Genomic DNA, 19,079 nt, shown 5'->3' with positions numbered 1-19,079 from the left:
ATGTTACAGGTAATAACGAGAATCATCATGTGTCGGCGCATGTCTTGTAAGACTGATAAGAACCGCTACATTCTTTTCTGTATTATCATTGAAATTGCTTTTTCGAATAATCATAATGGACGTTTAGATAAATAAAAAGAGACAGAAACCATTTCCATAAGAAATCTCAGCTGAAAGTCCATTGTACGACTACAGGATAAGCGTATGACTCTGAATCCCTGAACTAGTGACATACCAGATGTTCATGAATAAAGCAACAAAACTCTTTCAATATCCAATAGAAATATCTGCATAAAGCAGAGTCGACTGTACGATTCCGACCATATGTGTTTATGAATCACTATCAAATAGTGATGAAAAATGGTATTGATGTATACAATTATAAGATGGAGGGATGTATAGGCACGGACAATGGGGTACAGATATACTCGAATATATGATGCATGTCATCGAATCCCAACTGCGTCGACCGATGCTCGTTATGTCCATCACTGTATTATCTGGTACTGACTCGACTTTAGCTGAGTGCAGCGTTAAAAAACAAACAAACGAGATAGCAGTAAAGATTATGTTACATCATGGTCTCTGAATGCGTGTCGACAATATGGTCTATGATGAATGAAACATAACATAATAATAAAACTGCGACAAAACCCTTTTCATGATCATAAGATAATTCATGCCATTATCATGCTAAAAGCAGAGTCCATATTACGATTCCGACTATTTTACAACCATGTGTTCATGAGTCACTATCAAATAGATATGATACCGGGTGTTCGTGAGACGGTGTGCGTACCCTGCCCTATCAATGACACCCGTCAATATCACATACAAAGGCCAGAAAATTGTTTATCGGAAAATAAAAGCGACAAAAACCTCTCCATACACGGGAACATATGTTGCAAGTCAAAATAAGGTGCCGTAAAAGGCGACTATGCTTGTCGTAAAAGGCGACTAACGGGATCGGGTGGTCAGGCTCGCTGACTTGGTTGATACATTTCATCGATTCCAATTGCGTGGATCGATGCTCATGATATTAATCACTGGATTGTCTGGTCCAGACTCGATTATTTACAGACCGCCGTCATATAGCTGGAATATTGCTGAGTGCAGCGTTGAACAACAAACCAACCAACCAATCAAAATAAGGATTTGCACAGAAGGTCATATTTGTCACAGATGCGTCAAATTTGGGCTTGCCCTCAACAAGAGTCATATGACGCTGAAATCTCCATAGAATGAGCATGCTCGATTGTTCCTCAAAAGTTGTGAAATGGAGACACCTTTACGACCGGAGCCGCTGGAATATTGATCAACATGAAGGGAAAGTTGACTTTTAGAAATTTGAAGTCATCCTTCTTGTCATGTCTTGTGGATGGTTTATTGTCACCCGGAATCTTTTGCATAATTATATTTAAATATGAAACAGATAAGGCAGTTTTGCTGGTCTCTTATATTTCTAGTTCAGGTGAACGTATCAATCATGCAATTTGTATAGCCATAGGTAGATTTTTTAAAAGCACGTTTCTATATTTCGAACAGAGTATCATGTACCTGAAAGGCGGTGGATGTTTATAAAGCATTTTAACTTTAAGAAGCGCCGTTTACGTGCCTTCCGATAGTGTATGTGTCTCCAGTACATGTACGTCTTGAGTGGACGGATAGGTAAGCTAGTATTTACAAGTAGGGATCAGTTTCACCTAAGTAAGCCAGGTTGTAGGCCCCACGTGACCAGTACGTCTTGAGTGGACGGATAGGTAAGCTAGTATTTACAAGTAGGGATCGGTTTCACCTAAGTAAGCCAGGTTGTAGGCCCCGTGTGACCAGTACGTCTTGAGTGGACGGATAGGTAAGCTAGTATTTACAAGTAGGGATCAGTTTCACCTAAGTAAGCCAGGTTGTAGGCCCCGTGTGACCAGTACGTCTTGAGTGGACGGATAGGTAAGCTAGTATTTACAAGTAGGAATCAGTTTCACCTAAGTAAGCCAGGTTGTAGGCCCCGTGTGACCAGTACGTCTTGAGTGGACGGATAGGTAAGCTAGTATTTACAAGTAGGGATCAGTTTCACCTAAGTAAGCCAGGTTGTAGGCCCCGTGTGAGCAGTACGTCTTGAGTGGACGGATAGGTAAGCTAGTATTTACAAGTAGGAATCAGTTTCACCTAAGTAAGCCAGGTTGTAGGCCCCGTGTGACCAGTACGTCTTGAGTGGACGGATAGGTAAGCTAGTATTTACAAGTAGGGATCGGTTTCACCTAAGTAAGCCAGGTTGTAGGCCCCGTGTGACCAGTACGTCTTGAGTGGACGGATAGGTAAAGCTAGTATTTACAAGTAGGGATCGGTTTCACCTAAGTAAGCCAGGTTGTAGGCCCCGTGTGACCAGTACGTCTTGAGTGGACGGATAGGTAAAGCTAGTATTTACAAGTAGGGATCGGTTTCACCTAAGTAAGCCAGGTTGTAGGCCCCGTGTGACCAGTACGTCTTGAGTGGACGGATAGGTAAGCTAGTATTTACAAGTAGGGATCGGTTTCACCTAAGTAAGCCAGGTTGTAGGCCCCGTGTGACCAGTACGTCTTGAGTGGACGGATAGGTAAGCTAGTATTTACAAGTAGGGATCGGTTTCACCTAAGTAAGCCAGGTTTTAGGCCCCGTGTGACCAGTACGTCTTGAGTGGACGGATAGGTAAGCTAGTATTTATAAGTAGGGATCGGTTTCACCTAAGTAAGCCAGGTTGTAGGCCCCACGTGACCAGTACGTCTTGAGTGGACGAATAGGTAAGCTAGTATTTACAAGTAGGGATCAGTTTCACCTAAGTAAGCCAGGTTGTAGGCCCCATGTGACCAGTGCCTGCTGTCAGGATGCTGGATTACCACTGTGAGGTACTAGTCAGACGAGGCGGATATTCCGGGTTGGAACTAGTCACAGTATCCTAAGAGGCGACTTTGTTGATTGTGTGTTATTGTAGTTGCTAATTTTAATCAACAAGTGATTTGTCTGAACCAGATTATAGTAATTAAAGGATTCCGTGATATGCCTTAATATTGCTAGCTAAGGCGTAAAATAGCATTCACTCTCCAAAATGGACGAGTTTAATGACAAGGCCTCTACGCACCTACACGTAAAATATGCAAGGCGGCGAAGTAAGTTATCGTAAAAAAATCAATATTAGATATGACATATTTCACATTTTGAATGTGCGCTTCTGTCTAGAAGTTGAATATAACATCGGAATGTACATTCGGATCGGATGGGTTTAACGTCGCGTCCACGATTATTGCACTTATATAGCGACGTGCATGCACGTGTGTGTGTGTGTGGTTGCGTGTACTAGTCCGTACTGATGCCGATTTATAGTGCTAGCCCACTGGGATACCATGCCGCAGTTTAACATGAATACCCCACTCAGACACAGTATACTGACTCCGAGCCGACCAGTCCTTGTTTAAGCCCCTTAACGCCGAGCGCCAGAGAGGGAAACAACAAGTACCATCTTTTAACGTCTTTTGGTATGACGCGGCCGGGGATCGAACCCCGGACCTTCCGCTCTCCGGGCGGACGCTCAACCTCTAGACCACAGAGACGGTCAACAAAAGCTGTCTTCAAACTTATATTGAAATAAGCCACTTTCTTCATAATCGTTATGAATCTTAACCAACACAGCGCAAATGGCACAGCCCCATCTAAATATCTAGAATAGCGTTGATTGTTGTTTAAAAAAACAAACAGTACTCATACATATGTTGCTCATACATAAAGAGCACACATGGTATGTTGTCGTGCCTATACGCCATACATTCAATACTCGTCTTTCACATAATTACAGAAGTGGTCAAAATCATACCGTTCAGGAGGCGGACTCCAATGTGTAATTGCTTCATTACAAAGAGACGATAAGTTCCCAAATAAATTTGTCGCTGATATTTGGGACATGCATGGCTGTCAAATAGATTCATGATAACAGTTTATCGTCCAAAAAGGCATCTGTTAGTTTCAGCATGTATTCGATAGCATGCGATTATGTCGATGTGATGTATGGCTGACAGAGTTACATATTTCAGATCTATTGTATGGTAGTCATCAATGTGAACTTGTCACGTCATTACAGTTTGTGAGGTCTCTGTTGGTTTATTCTGAACTCAGCAATATTCCAGCTGTATGACGGCTGTTTGTAAATGATCTAGGCTTAACCTGAAAAAAACAGTGATTGATATTATGAGCAAAGTCCTAGACGCTGTAACCAACCTGATACCCCGAATCCACACATTGGCATTTGTGTCTGGTCAGTCAATGTCTAGGTACCCAGAAGATATTGGTCATCTCTGGTCAAAATTCATACAATAATTGTTGATCTCTACATGTCCAAAACTACAGAGTTTCAGAATTCGGTTCGTCTAACGTATGAATAGTTCAGAAATTGTATTTGACATATGGATATTTCATAATTGTGTCTCACCCTTAAAGATCCGGGTTAGAATTGGTCTTCAGCAACTCATGCTTGTCGTAAGAGGCAAATAACGGGATCGGGTGGTCAGACTCGCTGACTTGGTTGATACATGTCATCGTATCCCATTTGCGTGGTTCGATGTTCATGATGTCAATCACTGGATTGTAAGGTCCAGACTCGATTATTTACAGACTGCCGTCATAAAGCTCGAATATTGTTGAGTGCGACATTAAACTACCAACAAACAAACAAACAAATCATAATCTATCTAATCCATTTTGCAGCTTTCGAAACGTTCTATACGGGAATATTTCAAGTTTAATGTTTGGCAAAGTGAAGTTGATGAACTTATTAATAACCATGAGGAGTGGTGGCAATCCTTCACTGGTCTCTCCTTAACACGGTACACTCTGTGCTCAATAGGGATGAGCATTGTGGACACTCCACTGCGTTCTTATGAAGAGCAATAGCTATCAGAATGTTTTTGTCCTATCTGTCTTCATAAACCTGTTCGATGAAACATCATCAACTGTACACACAGTCATTACATCGATGGTCGTTATGAACATTTAACTGCATGTGAGATCTCTCTAACCTTTGTATAAAGTTGTACGCTCATAATCACCAACCCTAACGCTGTGTCAAAATTAAATTGATTCCAATCACTACAGTGCGAATACACACCGTTTCTTTTGTATCTGTTGAATAGACCTTCATAGCTCTGAAATATTCATTGGCGCCGACGGCTTCACCTTCCATGCTGCCCGCTCCTGTTAAAAGCCATTACATGTCATAGGATTGGTCACTCGCGGATAAGGGACGCTGAAAGTGGTCAATTTGTGGCTCCCTGTTTGACCTCACCCATGTGTGTGTTTCACACCTAACGTCTCACTCTGTTGTGACAAATCCTTCCAACAATCTTTCACGGTGTAATACACATACTGACTTCAAGAATATGTATTTTGAAATGACATTTCATCAGACATAATCATCGCGGCAAACTTCCCACATCGTATTGCTGCAATCTCCTTGCTGGACCATCGGTGTCTCGATGAAGCCCCATTACGAGCCCATTACTCCTATGTCATTTTAGCTCCCTGCAGTGACGTATTGATTCCTTTACAGCTAAGACGTACGGACTCTTTTATCGCATCGCCTTTCTTCCGCCAAGGATCACAACTTTCCAACATCCCGACAAATCGAGGTAAGCACGTTTTGGACACTTTTCTTCTTCTGTATTATATTACTATATAACTCTGTTATGAACTATAAGATCTGAACTATAACCTATGAACTATGAACGATCCATTTAACTATGATGGATATTGAATAAGAATTTTCCATATGTTTGCCCAAAACAAGACTTTACTCACAAAGAGAAGGAAAGTGTTACCAATATTCAACTTACAACGAGGATCAATTAAGGAGGAATTAATTCCTTTGCTATGTCGTATGATCGTTTTTTATTTAATGTTACATTTTGATTATACTTCAATTTTCCATCACATTCATTGCTCTGTTTTTCAAGAGTACATCCCACTCACTGCGGCATAAAACTGACCCAGTGCCAAATTTAGAAAAGATAACCCATTTAACTTTAAAACGAACCGTAGATAGTAGCTTTTAATAGGAGTACATGTTCACAAGAAGCTATTTTAGCTATTTTGTTCATTGAATAGAATATAAAATGACGATATAGGATTCACTTCATTGTGTGTTTCCATAAAGGAAGCATAGTAAGTTCTCTTTCATTATTCACTGAAAACCCTTTTTATTGAATACTCTGAAAGACCAATCGTCTTTCATTGTGTGTCAAGAACATTACCCTTCATTAACTATCAGTAAACATTCAGTAAACACAATCAACGTGGATTGAGTGTTCTGTTGTTCGCGCAGTAATTCGAGGTTTTCTGTCTGTGTAGTGCGACCCTGTAATTACAGACAACAAACATGTCTTTGACGCGCTGCGATCACCACTCATGTGTCATGGCGGACGACAGACTGTCAATAACACTGTCTGAAGAGTTAGACTGTTAACAAAACCCTGTCGACACTTGTCAATATTAGTAGAAAGCAAACGATCGGCATTTAAAGTAGCTAATTAACACCAGTCCTCATTAAAACAAATGGAGACAACCATATTGATTGTGACGTCATTGTGACATGCGCACTTGCTCCCGTGACAGTCTTGATGTAACTGGTACCAATAGGATGGGGATGCGGTTCCCCGTGCATTTTGTGGAATCTCAATGAATGGTATATGTTCACAACCAGAAATTAATAAAAGCACCCAACATACAATATGACCATCATTTTTATATTTACCCGTATCGGCAAGTTAATATTCTTCGACTAAATAATATAAAATTTATCTTTTGGTGAGAGGTTTAATTGTTTTCTGATTTCGTATATTTTGTAAAAGACAATCATTTACAAACCTATTCGTGTTCCTTTGCAAATTTATGTATTTTGAATATCAAATTCGAACACGAAAATTCTTACCTATACCTAATCATTGAGAACATTATCAACACTTGATATATATGACTTGTTATCCGTTTTGCGAACACTCCGCACACCGTGTTGGTGTTTCACCAACATTCTACCAATATGATGGCTGCTAATAAATAATCGAATCAGGACCCGACAAACCAGTTGGAGTACGGTGACACGCTGTTACCCAAGTCACCGAGCATGAACACCCGATCGACTAGTACGACTCTCCAAGGTTACTGGGGACCAGTTCAAACACAAACTCTCCATCGGGGTCCTCCGCCGTGATGCGGCATGAACATAAAAACGTCAAAAAGCCCTATCCATAACCATTATAATATCCAGAGTCGGGTTTGGGGCCGTCGGGTAGCCTAGTGTTTAAAGCGTTCGCTCGTCACGCCGAAGACCCGGGTTCGATTCCCGAGTCGTGTATAATGTGTGAAGCCGATTTCTGGTATCCCCCGCCGTGATGTTGCGGGAATATTGCTAAAAGCGGCGTAAAACTATACTCACTTACTCACCCATTGTACGATTCCGACTATATCATGATCACTATCAAATAGTGATGACACCAGATTTTTGTGGCCCCATTTGTCGTGGTAAACGCTGTAGCCGACAGTAATTCACCAGGGAAGGTCACTGAATGGTCTTTTTCATTTTGGTGGAAATCTGTTCCTTGTGTTGGAAGGCGGTTGTAACACGAATGCCCATGAGGCATTGACGATGTGCTATTATAAAAAAAAGTGTAGTTTGCCTAATGCAACACACATAGTGAAGGTATTCCTCATTAGTTTGTGCCGTCGCCCAGTATCTTTAAGACTCTAGAGCATGAATAGGGTCATTACCTTCAATAACCCTGTCAGCTTGATTCATATCCACCAGCAGGTAAGAGGGACACGTGTAAATCTCTTTTGAAAACTTTTGACTTGACCTTGGGCGCAACAACGACAATTTCTAAGATTTCTATTACTTCTAACGAACTCGCCTAAAGCCTTCGCTGTTAAAAGTTGTCCTGATGGAGATTGTGCTTCATTTCGTAATGGCGTCGTGTACATGATGTTACATTCGTTGGTAGTGTTTGTTTGTTTAGTTTGTTTGTTGTTTAACGCCACATTCAGCAATATTCCCGCTATATGACGGCGGTCTGTAAATAATCAAGTCTTGACTAGACAACCCAGTGATTGACATCATGAGCATCGATCCACGCAATTGGTATATGATGACATGCTTCAACTAAGTCAGCGAGCCTGACCACCCGATCCCGTTAGTCGCCTCTTACGACAAGCATAGTCGCCTTTTACGGCAAGCATGGGTTGCTGAAGAACCCCGGGTCTTCACGGGTCTCGTTGGTAGTGGGGCGGTTGGTTTGCCTAGTGGTTAATGCGTTCGCTCGTCTCACATGGGTTATACGTGTAAAGTAAATTTCTGGTGTCCCCCGCTGAGATATTGCTAGAATAGTTCACCAATCAGGCGAAGTGTCTAGGGCTTCGGTCTTGCCCCACACTGAAATACAGGTTACCTGTGATGTACCCATGGACAAATGACGTTGTTCAAGATGTGGACTATGTACCAGGTTATTACATATCATTAATTAATATGAGACAGCAACGCCATAAATCGCAAAGAACAATGAATAAACGGGGATTATTTCACGATAAAACATTGTTCTATCATGACGTCATTTCTGGAGATTCGAACATGCGCTCGCATCTTGATGACATCGAAAATTGGACAAAGTTATTTTGGGAGGGAAGTGCCTAGTGAGTTGGTCTCCATAGATGTCGCTTGGCAACGCAGATGAACACAGTGTTCGAACGAGAGTGACCAAAGGTAGGCGAGATATGACGATCAGTATTGAGAGAAAAGGTACAGATAATCGACGTGAAAATTGTGAGATTATCTTGGAAATACCAAACGTAACCCCCTGTCCATCAAGTGGACTTACCGATGTCTGATTCTATTCATGGAGTCCTCATTATTTGAATACGGGTAAATATCCTTGAACATCTTTTTAACATCCTTGAAGAGGCTATACAAAATGCTGATATCTCATATTAAATGTGTCGTTTGTATAACCTCATTTTGTGTTATGGGGCAGTTTATATCTGGTAGTGGGGAGGTAAATCAAACCAAGTTTGGCCAACTTGCACAATGCTATGATGGCGCTGCTGCTGTTGTAAGCATGTTGAACAATCAGAATTACCGTTGTCGTAACAATAGGATCGCTTTGTGCAAGTAGGCCGAGGCTTAACACTGCCACTCTTCATTTCCATTTTAATGAGGGATAGGGTAAGAGGAAGAGTTTAGGGGAAGGAAGTTAGGAGGTTGCGAATGCTCTTAACATCATGTTCTACTGTGGGCATTTGAATACTAGCAACAGAAACCATTTCCATAAGTATTAGAAATCTCCAATTAGAAGTCCAATGTACGATTCCTACCATATAATGAATCACCACCAAATAGTGTTGATACGAGGTGTTCACAAGAACCTGAGCGTATCGTGCCCCATCGCTGGCATGCGTCACAAACACATGCAAAGGCAAGTCCATTGTTCACCCGACACGGGAACATATGGTACAAGTCAAAATAGAGACTTGCACATCATTTTTGCCACTGACGCATAACAATTATGCATCCGTCACAAACACATTCAAAGGCAAGTCCATTGTTCTGACACAAAACACGGAAACATATGGTACAAGTCATATAGGGACATTTTCCCACTGATGAATAACAGTTAGACATGTCCTTCACATGAACTCATGTTTTTTACCTATCGATCACCACACCTATACTACCTCATTTAGCCTATGTTCCTGACTTGTACTTCGTTTTTGCCCTAGAATAATACCCTAAAAGTGTTTGAATATTAATTATGCGTAAAAAGCAAAATGAGCGAGTGACATGAAAACCAGAAACGGCTCTTCACTTTCAAAACCATACAGGAAATGTAATTACTTAAACTATTCCTGAATCGCTATAAAAATATCTTCAGCTTCACCTGATTGTTATAAACATGTACAAAACATATCCATTCATCTGTAAACACAGAACAGGCCGTATCTTCTTTTTCACCCGGCGCCTAAAATACACTCATTATGTGCTAATGGATTTCCTTATCTAGTACGTGGTGTGGAATACATGTTTATCGCTGAAAGCTTTTCTAAAACTTTATAACGCCCAAGGTATTGATATTCCAGTATCGTTGTCTGGGCTTGAATGGTCCATACAATAGCCTGTAATGGCAATACATGATGTGATAGAGGTATTGCTGGTATCTACTCTACACTCCTACAAACTCAATTCCAGATTCCTATATGACACATTACCTGCTATTTGCACAAACATTCGTTACCATGACTCATATTTGGCAGCGACCATTTAAAATTATGTGTGTGGTTTTTTTTGGTTTTTTTTCGTCGAGTTTTGTTGAGTAGAATATGTTCTCATCCAGAGCTTCAAGACATACGATTTCTTTTAGTGGAGCCAAACAATATTTGGGGCCACAACACATTATATTTCAGAATATCCTGTATGTCCAGTCAACGAAGTTATTTTTTCGGGAACTGAAAATCTACTGATTGGTCCCAACGATCTTTTACAGATCAGTTTGTATTAAAGTAGTGTTGGTCATAATGTTTTAGGACGCGGCGACACCTATATGTGTTCGTTGTCCTTTCGGCATATTCAAGAATGATTCCTGCTTCCTATCAAACATAGAACTGTCCAGTGTCGAGAGCAGTACATGAACATTGTACTACACTGTACTACGGCGTGATGTCATTGCGAATTGTGTTTGTTTGTTTGTTGCTTAACGCCACACAGTAATATACTCGGCACTCCGTAAATTGTCGAACAAAGTGATTGATATTATGAGCAATGAACGATGTCGTCGGGGAACGATGATACCCAATGATCAAATTCATCTTCATATTTTTTAAAGATTGCAAGAGTTTGCAAAAAGTTTAAATATTTGTTTTACCCTTTAAATGACCAACATTTTACACTTAAATACAAGCCACTTATGTTAGACAGAATAATCAGTATTTCCCGAGTGAGTCTTTAATTAATTAATTAATGCATAGTGATTAATTAATGCAGTCCTTGTACATAACACGAAATGACAAGCCAATCGCGCTGCCTTCAGAAAGTATCTGTTATTAACTTTTAAAAAAACACAATTTCCAGACAGGGAGATCAGTTGCATATTTAGTTATATCCCGTTTGTGAGTGATACGAACATCGTACGAATTCCTGGCACTAACACGGGGGGAAATCTATAATGAAAAAAAACCCGCCTTTGATAGTGTCATTCACAAATTTTGCTTATTAAATGAAATTGCACTGCGATATCTAAGATATTCAAATAGAGTCCAATTTCCCCCGCAAGGAACCCGTGCGTCTCCCAGAATTAAATACCAGTGGCTTGACTCGATCGGGGGCAACTTTCAATCATTGTTGGAAATATGACTTTGAACTTATGTTCATCTGTGAAACACTATCCATTACATCAAATAGTCAGAGTCCCGATTGAAATAACGAAGAGGAATATCGTAGTTTGAGGCTATTTTGGTTGAAGAAATCAATACTATGTCTGCAGTTCTGTATTCTTAGGTATGACTTGTGAACAGAAACCTCAAGGTGGTAACAGTTGCTAACACCAGAGTTGCAGCCAATTAATTTGCTTCTATCTCCATCTATTAAAGGCGACAGTGGTGTGCCGATTGGGTTATGTCCCCTGGCAATACTTTCATTTTGAAACAAATATCGACAGACAACTAAAACCGTTTCTATTGCTAAATCAGATTAAACTGTCCCAATGATGTAATACACGTTAATCCACATGAATGGATTCTAAGTTTGCAGCGTGTTAGAATTATAGGTAGAATCTTGCCACATCTTTGCCAACTGGTGTTACCTTTCTTACGGACGTTTTTTTCCATCTTACCTTTGCGCGACGCATTAACTTGTCATGTGATGCTGTAATTTAGACTGAAATAACTCACAGACGGGTTTATTTGCTGTTATTTCTCAATATACGATGATATGTGGAAATTCATGTGTACACACAGACGTCATCTTCAGCCGTCAGCAATAATCTATTGTCTTCATATATGTACATTAAAGACATTCCGGTGGCGATAAATATTTCTTTCTTCAGTTTGAATCATCTTACAACGAAATGGAATTTCATTTCTTGACGAAGTCTATGCCGTTAAAATGTAAATTAGATATTGTCTTATGGCGTCGGCATATTTCTTTTCATTTCAATATTTATGGCTTGATGTGTATGGATTGATGCGATTATCGATCTATTGCAGGTGCACACTTGCGGATGCCGCTACATTGATAGGTGAAGTAATCAATAGTGGGCATCAATGCCAGTTTTAATCTCGATATACTTAATTGGGGGCATGCATACGCATAAATAACCAATATTTTCAAATCATAACTTTATTGAGAATGACAATGAGTGAGTGTTGTTTAAGCCACACTTAGCAATCGTCCAGCTGTATATCACGGCGACAAGTACAATGTAAATAACCGAAGGAGACAAAGCGATCAACTTGCATAAGCAGCCTGGACAGTCTACCCCAGTGTCCGTCGTGGAGTCTTGCACACGAATAAGTAAAAGCGAGAAAACACTTTTCCATATTCATAAAAAAAATCACTGCTTAAAGCAGAGTAAATGGTGCGATTCCGACTAGATCAAGTGCATCTGTTTATTAATCGCTATCAAATAGTCGGTGTTTGCGACGACTTTCATACAATGTTTGCCCCCACTCTATGAAGGTTCATACTCCAATGAACTTACACAAAGTGAAAGCCAATTCTTATAATTTTTTATATAACTAGTTTTACTTCAATAGACTTAAACTCTGATCTATACACAGTTATACTTAGTACGTGTGACTTCGTTTTACACTGACAGCCCTACAACAACCAGGTGTATCGCAGAATAAAATAGTTCCTCAAAACGCAGAGGTGACATGAGCTTATGTATGCTCAACATGCTCAACAGGGACAACTTTTGTAGTTTCTGTAAACAAATTTTCTCAAACAATATCCTCATAAGTTGAGAAAGGTCTGTTAAGAACTACCTCAGTAAGTCAGCCACAATAACAGCGCCTCGTAATACATTTACATCAAGATAGACACAATTTTATGGATAACAACTTCTTTAATACTGTGATCGAGTTTATTCTACGGTAGTTTAATGTGCTTTTCTTCGTTTGTTTCCTCTAATAAGATGAGTTGCAGGGAGGATATCCTTGAACGGACGTGCAATCAAACTCTCTGACTTATCCTAATATACTCTAAAACGCTAAGTCCAATATTAAAGGGTCGAAATGATGAGAAACAACGCTTCTGTATGTATTCGTGCAAAGGAATTCCCAGGGGCTCCCCCAAGAATGCGGAAGTAGTACGTCATTTCAAGAACACTGTCTCGTGAAAAACGTAGGAACGTCAATTTGTGTCGTTCCTACACTTATGAACGTCAATATCGCGGTCATCTGACCGACCACTCGTCAAATGGAAAAGCTGTAAATCGTGTAAACTTCAAATTAAAAAAAATATTACATATTAACCGACATAAAGGGAAAGTTGACTGTTGGAATGTTGAAGTCATCCCTCTTGTCATACAGTCTTGGGGAGAGTTTTTTTTGTTGTCACTCTGAACCTTCATGCATAGATCTAAATATGAAACAACTAAGGGAGCTTAACTGGCTATTGTATTTCCATAGCTCAGGTTGGTAAATCAATGTGAAATGGCTATATGTCCATTATTGAAACGATATCAGGTAATCGAAATATCAAGAGAGGAGTTAAACTTGTTGGCCAAATTCCATTTTTTTAACTTTGCCAAGCCGAGAAGAAGAATCTAAGAGATGAAGTTACATTTGACATTATGTTTATCATGGTCAGGAAAAGTCGTTGAAAGTACTCAACGTGATATTGTTTTTACATCGGTGGAACAACTATTGCAGTATCATCTCACAATCTCACCTATTTTGGGCCAACAGGTGCCCAAAATAAATGTTCTTTTCTATATCAATATTTTAAGTACATTTTATGTTAGAGGTAGTGTGGTATGTTGTGATTACAAAAGAAAACAGTGTGACCCTTCTTGTCCTAAACATAATTATCATTACTGAAGAAGAAGAAGAAGAAAAAGAAGAAGAAAAATAGTTTATTTAAGTGTCCAGCGGTGTTTACATAAAATTACATCAATTTATACAGTAGGTAAAATATATTAAACATCGCCCAGCCAGCGTGGGCCTATTAGACACTAATGTTCTTAAAAGCACTGCAAGTGCTAAAATAGTTATAGTGGACAGTGATTACTCCTGGTTAAAACTATCCATCTGATTGGCGCGTCACATTCTTATGAAAATAAAAGCGACTAAATCCTTTCCATATTATTAAGAAATATCTGGTAGTCGAGTGTACTATTCTGACTATTTTCATGTGTTTATCAATCATTATCAAATAGTAAGCATACCAGGTGTACGCAGGTAGGTCAAACTTGACCCTGTTCCCACTGTACGATACCCGTGAAGATCCGGGGTAGAATAGGTCTTCAGCAACCCATGCTTGCCGTAAAAGGCGACTATGCTTGTCGTAAAAGGCGACTAACGGGATCGGGTGGTCAGGCTCGCTGACTTGGTTGATGCATGTCATCGATCCCAATTGCGTGGATCGATGCTCATGATATTAATCACTGGATTGTCTGTCCCAGACTCGATTATTTACAGACCGCCGTCATCTAGCTGGAATATTGCAACCAACCAGCCAACCAGCCAACCAACCAACCAACCCACTGTACGAGCTGAACATTCTTGAACAAGTTCATTTTACGACTTCTGTTGATAACGACTATTTTAGTAACACCAGGTGTTTGTAATGCCGTCAAACACTTGTGTTGTCAGATGCGCCTGGTGTTCCTATATATTATGGCCATCCAAATGTGGTTGCAGTGGAGACACCGGCAAAAGATTACATTTGTAAATCGCTCCTGTCAATGGTACGTTGTACAATATTGAATCCCACATTACAGAAACTGTAAATGTTTCCTTTCTGCAATCTTGCATCCCACTTTCATGAAACTGTAAATCGTGCGTTGCAGTGTTCGGTTGTACAATATCGAATCCATTGTTGTTGAATTTGTAACTTGTGAGAGAGATATAGAATACTAAACGAGCTCCCGTGTAATACCAATTTTATGAAACGAGTGAATAGTTGTGGTATCTGACGAGCGAAAGCGAGTCAGATACCACAACTATTCACGAGTTTCATAAAATTGGTTTTACACGAGAGCGAGTTTAGTATTTTATTTATTACTTGTCATTTATAATGTTTTTTAGAATTATACTGTTGAGTGTAAATAGGCTGACACCTACACGATCCTAATGGCATAATCCAATTGAGTTTAACAGAATAATACTTCAAACACGTCAAAAGTTGAATCGTATGAATTTAATATCATACAATAGTCCACCTTTAGAAGTCAGGCGTTCGTCCTACAAAATTATCGTAGTGCTAAGGCTATCACAACTCACATAATTTAACTTAGACTAACGACTGTCGTTGCGCTAGAGTACGATCGCCTTGTGGAACGGGGCCTTGCACCTCAAAGTTTACAATGACGTCACAATACCCGATGACGTAATTTGTGGAATTTTGTTGCAAGATCCATCGGCGAAACGATGCCATGTGACGTCAGCCTAGCAACAAGGTTGCTGGGGTCATCGCGTGTGCATAAGCTCCTCCCAGTGATCTATCATCTCCACACACAATGTCGTTGAATACGCCAAGGGATGTTGAGAGCTTTCAATATTTGTTCGTGAAACGTGTTCCGAGAGTACATATGCACGCATTTTGGTATTACACAATGTGTAATAAAGCTGTATGTTTATTAAACGGGTGATCTCTTCACGGGCAAGTAATAAAATTCCGTTATTTAATATCGAATCCCAATTATTTAATCTGCAACTTGTGAGTTAGTATTCCGTTATACGATATCGAATCTAACGTTATTGAATCTGTAAGGTGTGAGTTAGTATTCTGTTATTCAATATCGAATCCAACAATATTGAATCTGTTGCTTGTAAGGTAGTATTTCATTATACATATCGAATCCCAATTATTTAATCTGCAACTTGTGAGTTAGTATTCCGTTATACAATATCGAATCCCACATGATTGAATCTGAAGCTTGTGAGTTAGTATTCCGTTATACGATATCGAATCCCACATGATTGAATCTGAAGCTTGTGAGTTTACTTAGTATTCCGTTATACAATATTGAATCCCACATGATTGAATCTGTGACGTGTGAGTTAGTATTCCGTTATACAATATCGAATCCCACATGATTGAATCTGAAACTTGTGAGTTAGTATTCCGTTATACAATGTCGAATCCCATATTATTGAAACAGTAAAATGTTCCTTTCAGTGGTCCATCATACAATATCGAATGGAACATTATTGAACCTGTAACGTGTGCCTGATGGTGTTCCGTTATAGAATGTCGACACGAGAAAGAATTGTGTTGGCTATTTATCATTTGCCAGCACCACACCCACCCTAAGTTGAACTTAAGTGTACGTCCTTTTACACGTTAATAGCAAAGGTGCAGCCAATTAATTTGTGTTCAGCTGCCACCCTGTGACTTAATGGAATTACCGTTATCAGCGACTCGCTCCCTCAATTCACTCAAACATTTTACAAGCTCATACATACCATGAGGGTGTCCGTATTGTCTTGGGTGTTCCCTGTCAGGGCCAGAAGTTTCATTCTGACGTGAAATATATAAGTTTTCTTATCTCAATTGTCCCGCCGCTGTGGAAATTTATGCCCCGGTGTGATAAAAATAATTCTCCTACCATACTGCAAACTCCTAAAAAAACATGTCAGCGTGATCTCTCTTCACTTATGTTTATTAAGAATTCGTTTTCGAAGCAAAGCGATGAGATCTAGGTCATCAACTAACTTAAGGACTGGTACCAAGTGTTTTTAAGTTTAAAATCTCATAAATAAAGTAACACAATTAGTGAAAAACAGTTTATGTTTTTATTTTTTCGCCCGCCTTTTTTATGGTGTTTGAGGTTGAAGATGAGAAAAACATAAACAAATATGGGTGGCTAAAAGAATAAGTACTACTAGAACCAATCATTCTGTGTCCGTTAAGGGCATGATGGTGTTGTTAAGGCTTATGAACTCCCTTTGTGATACAAGGTGAAAAAAGAAGCAGAAGAAGAAGAAGACGATGAGTGAGTGAGTGAGTATGGTTTTACGCCGCTTTTAGCAATGTTCCAGCAATATCACGGCGGGGGACACCAGAAATGGGCTTCACACATTGTACCCATGTCGGGAATCGAACTCGGGTCTTCGGCATGACGAGCGAACGCTTTAACCACTGGGCTACCCGACCGCCCCAGAAGACGATGAAGAAAATAAAGAAGAAGACGATGATGAAGAAGAAGATAATAATGAAGATGAAGATGGAGATGGAGAATAAGAAGATGTCGACGAAGAAGAAGAGGAAAAAGAAGATGAAGACGAAGATGCGAAGGTGAAGAAGCAGAAGACCAAGAAGATGACGAAAACGAAGATGTGAAGGTGAAGAAGATGAAGAAAATAAGGAAGAAGATGATGATGAAGAAGAAGAAGATGATGATGATGATGATGATGATGATGATGAAGATGGAGATTGAGAATAAGAAGATGTCGACGAAGAAGAAGACGAAGATGTGAAGGTGAAGAAGCAGAAGAAGAAGACGAAGAAGATGAAGAAGATGATGAAGATGAAGAAGCAGATGAAGATGAAATCGAAGATGTGAAGGTGAAGAAGATGAAGAAAATAAGGAAGAAGATGATGATGAAGAAGAAGAAGATGATGATGATGATGATGAAGATGGAGATTGAGAATAAGAAGATGTCGACGAAGAAGAAGAAGAAGAAGACGAAGATGTGAAGGTGAAGAAGCAGAAGAAGAAGATGAAGATGATGATGATGATGAAGATGAAGAAGCAGATGAAGATGAAGTCGAAGATGTGAAGGTGCAGAAGATGAAGAAAATAAGGAAGAAGATGATGAAGAAGAAGAAGAAGATGATGATGATGATGATGATGATGATGATGATGGAGATTGAGAATAAGAAGATGTTGACGAAGAAAAAGAAGAAGAAGAAGACGAAGATGTAAAGGTGAAGAAGCAGAAGAAGACGAAGAAGATGAAGAAGATGATGATGATGAAGAAGATGAAGAAGCAGATGAAGATGAAGTCGAAGATGTGAAGGTGAAGAAGATGAAGAAAATAAGGAAGAAGAAGATGATGTTGATGTAGATGAAGAAGATGAAGATGGAGAAGAAGAAGGTGTCGACGAAGAAGATGATGAAGAAGAAGAAGAACATAGGGAAGAAGATGAAGAAAAAGGAGATGATGAAGAAGAAGATATAGAAGGAGAATATGATCAAGATGATGAAGAGGAATAAAATTATCATGAAGATAAAGAAGAAGATGAAGAAGAAGATGAAACACGACGACACAACCTCAGGACGATTATGGCTCAACACGCGCTTCTCTACGTATGTCTAGACATCGACAGACAGATACGTGTAAATATCTGATATAAGTATATGGTAGTTATGATGTGTTTAGTGATCAATATGATATTCGGTAACATAATATAGCCGTGTTATTAACACTGTCAGAGGCAGCATTGTTCTGCGTGCACGGTGACAGACAGCAATATGACAGTAATGTTGCCTCCAGCTCGAGCAAGATATATAAGACGATTTGTGGGTGTTTATCACGCGAGTTTAACCATTAGGGGTCTATGCATAAACAGCAGCCTCTGAAACAAGTCTTCCATATTAACTCCCATGACCTGGGGGAATTGGGAGATGTTGATGTAAATATGACGAGAAGCATGCTTGTAGTGATATTGATATCGCCGGCGGTGATCATGGCAGCGTCCGTTGTGAACGGAAAATAGCTTTCTTTGTAAACGAAATAATTGTTTCTGAAAAGATGGAAATACTGCTGGAGGAGAGAACACTTCCATTGGAAAACACCATAATAGTCTCGCAAAGTGTAACCATGTTGGGATCGAACTGAGGACTCAGTGAGTAAAC

Source organism: Haliotis cracherodii, unplaced genomic scaffold (assembly GCF_022045235.1).
Source record: "Haliotis cracherodii isolate W230 unplaced genomic scaffold, xgHalCrac1.p SCAF_17, whole genome shotgun sequence".
Lineage (NCBI taxonomy): Eukaryota > Metazoa > Mollusca > Gastropoda > Lepetellida > Haliotidae > Haliotis > Haliotis cracherodii.
This window is presented reverse-complemented; position numbering follows the sequence as displayed.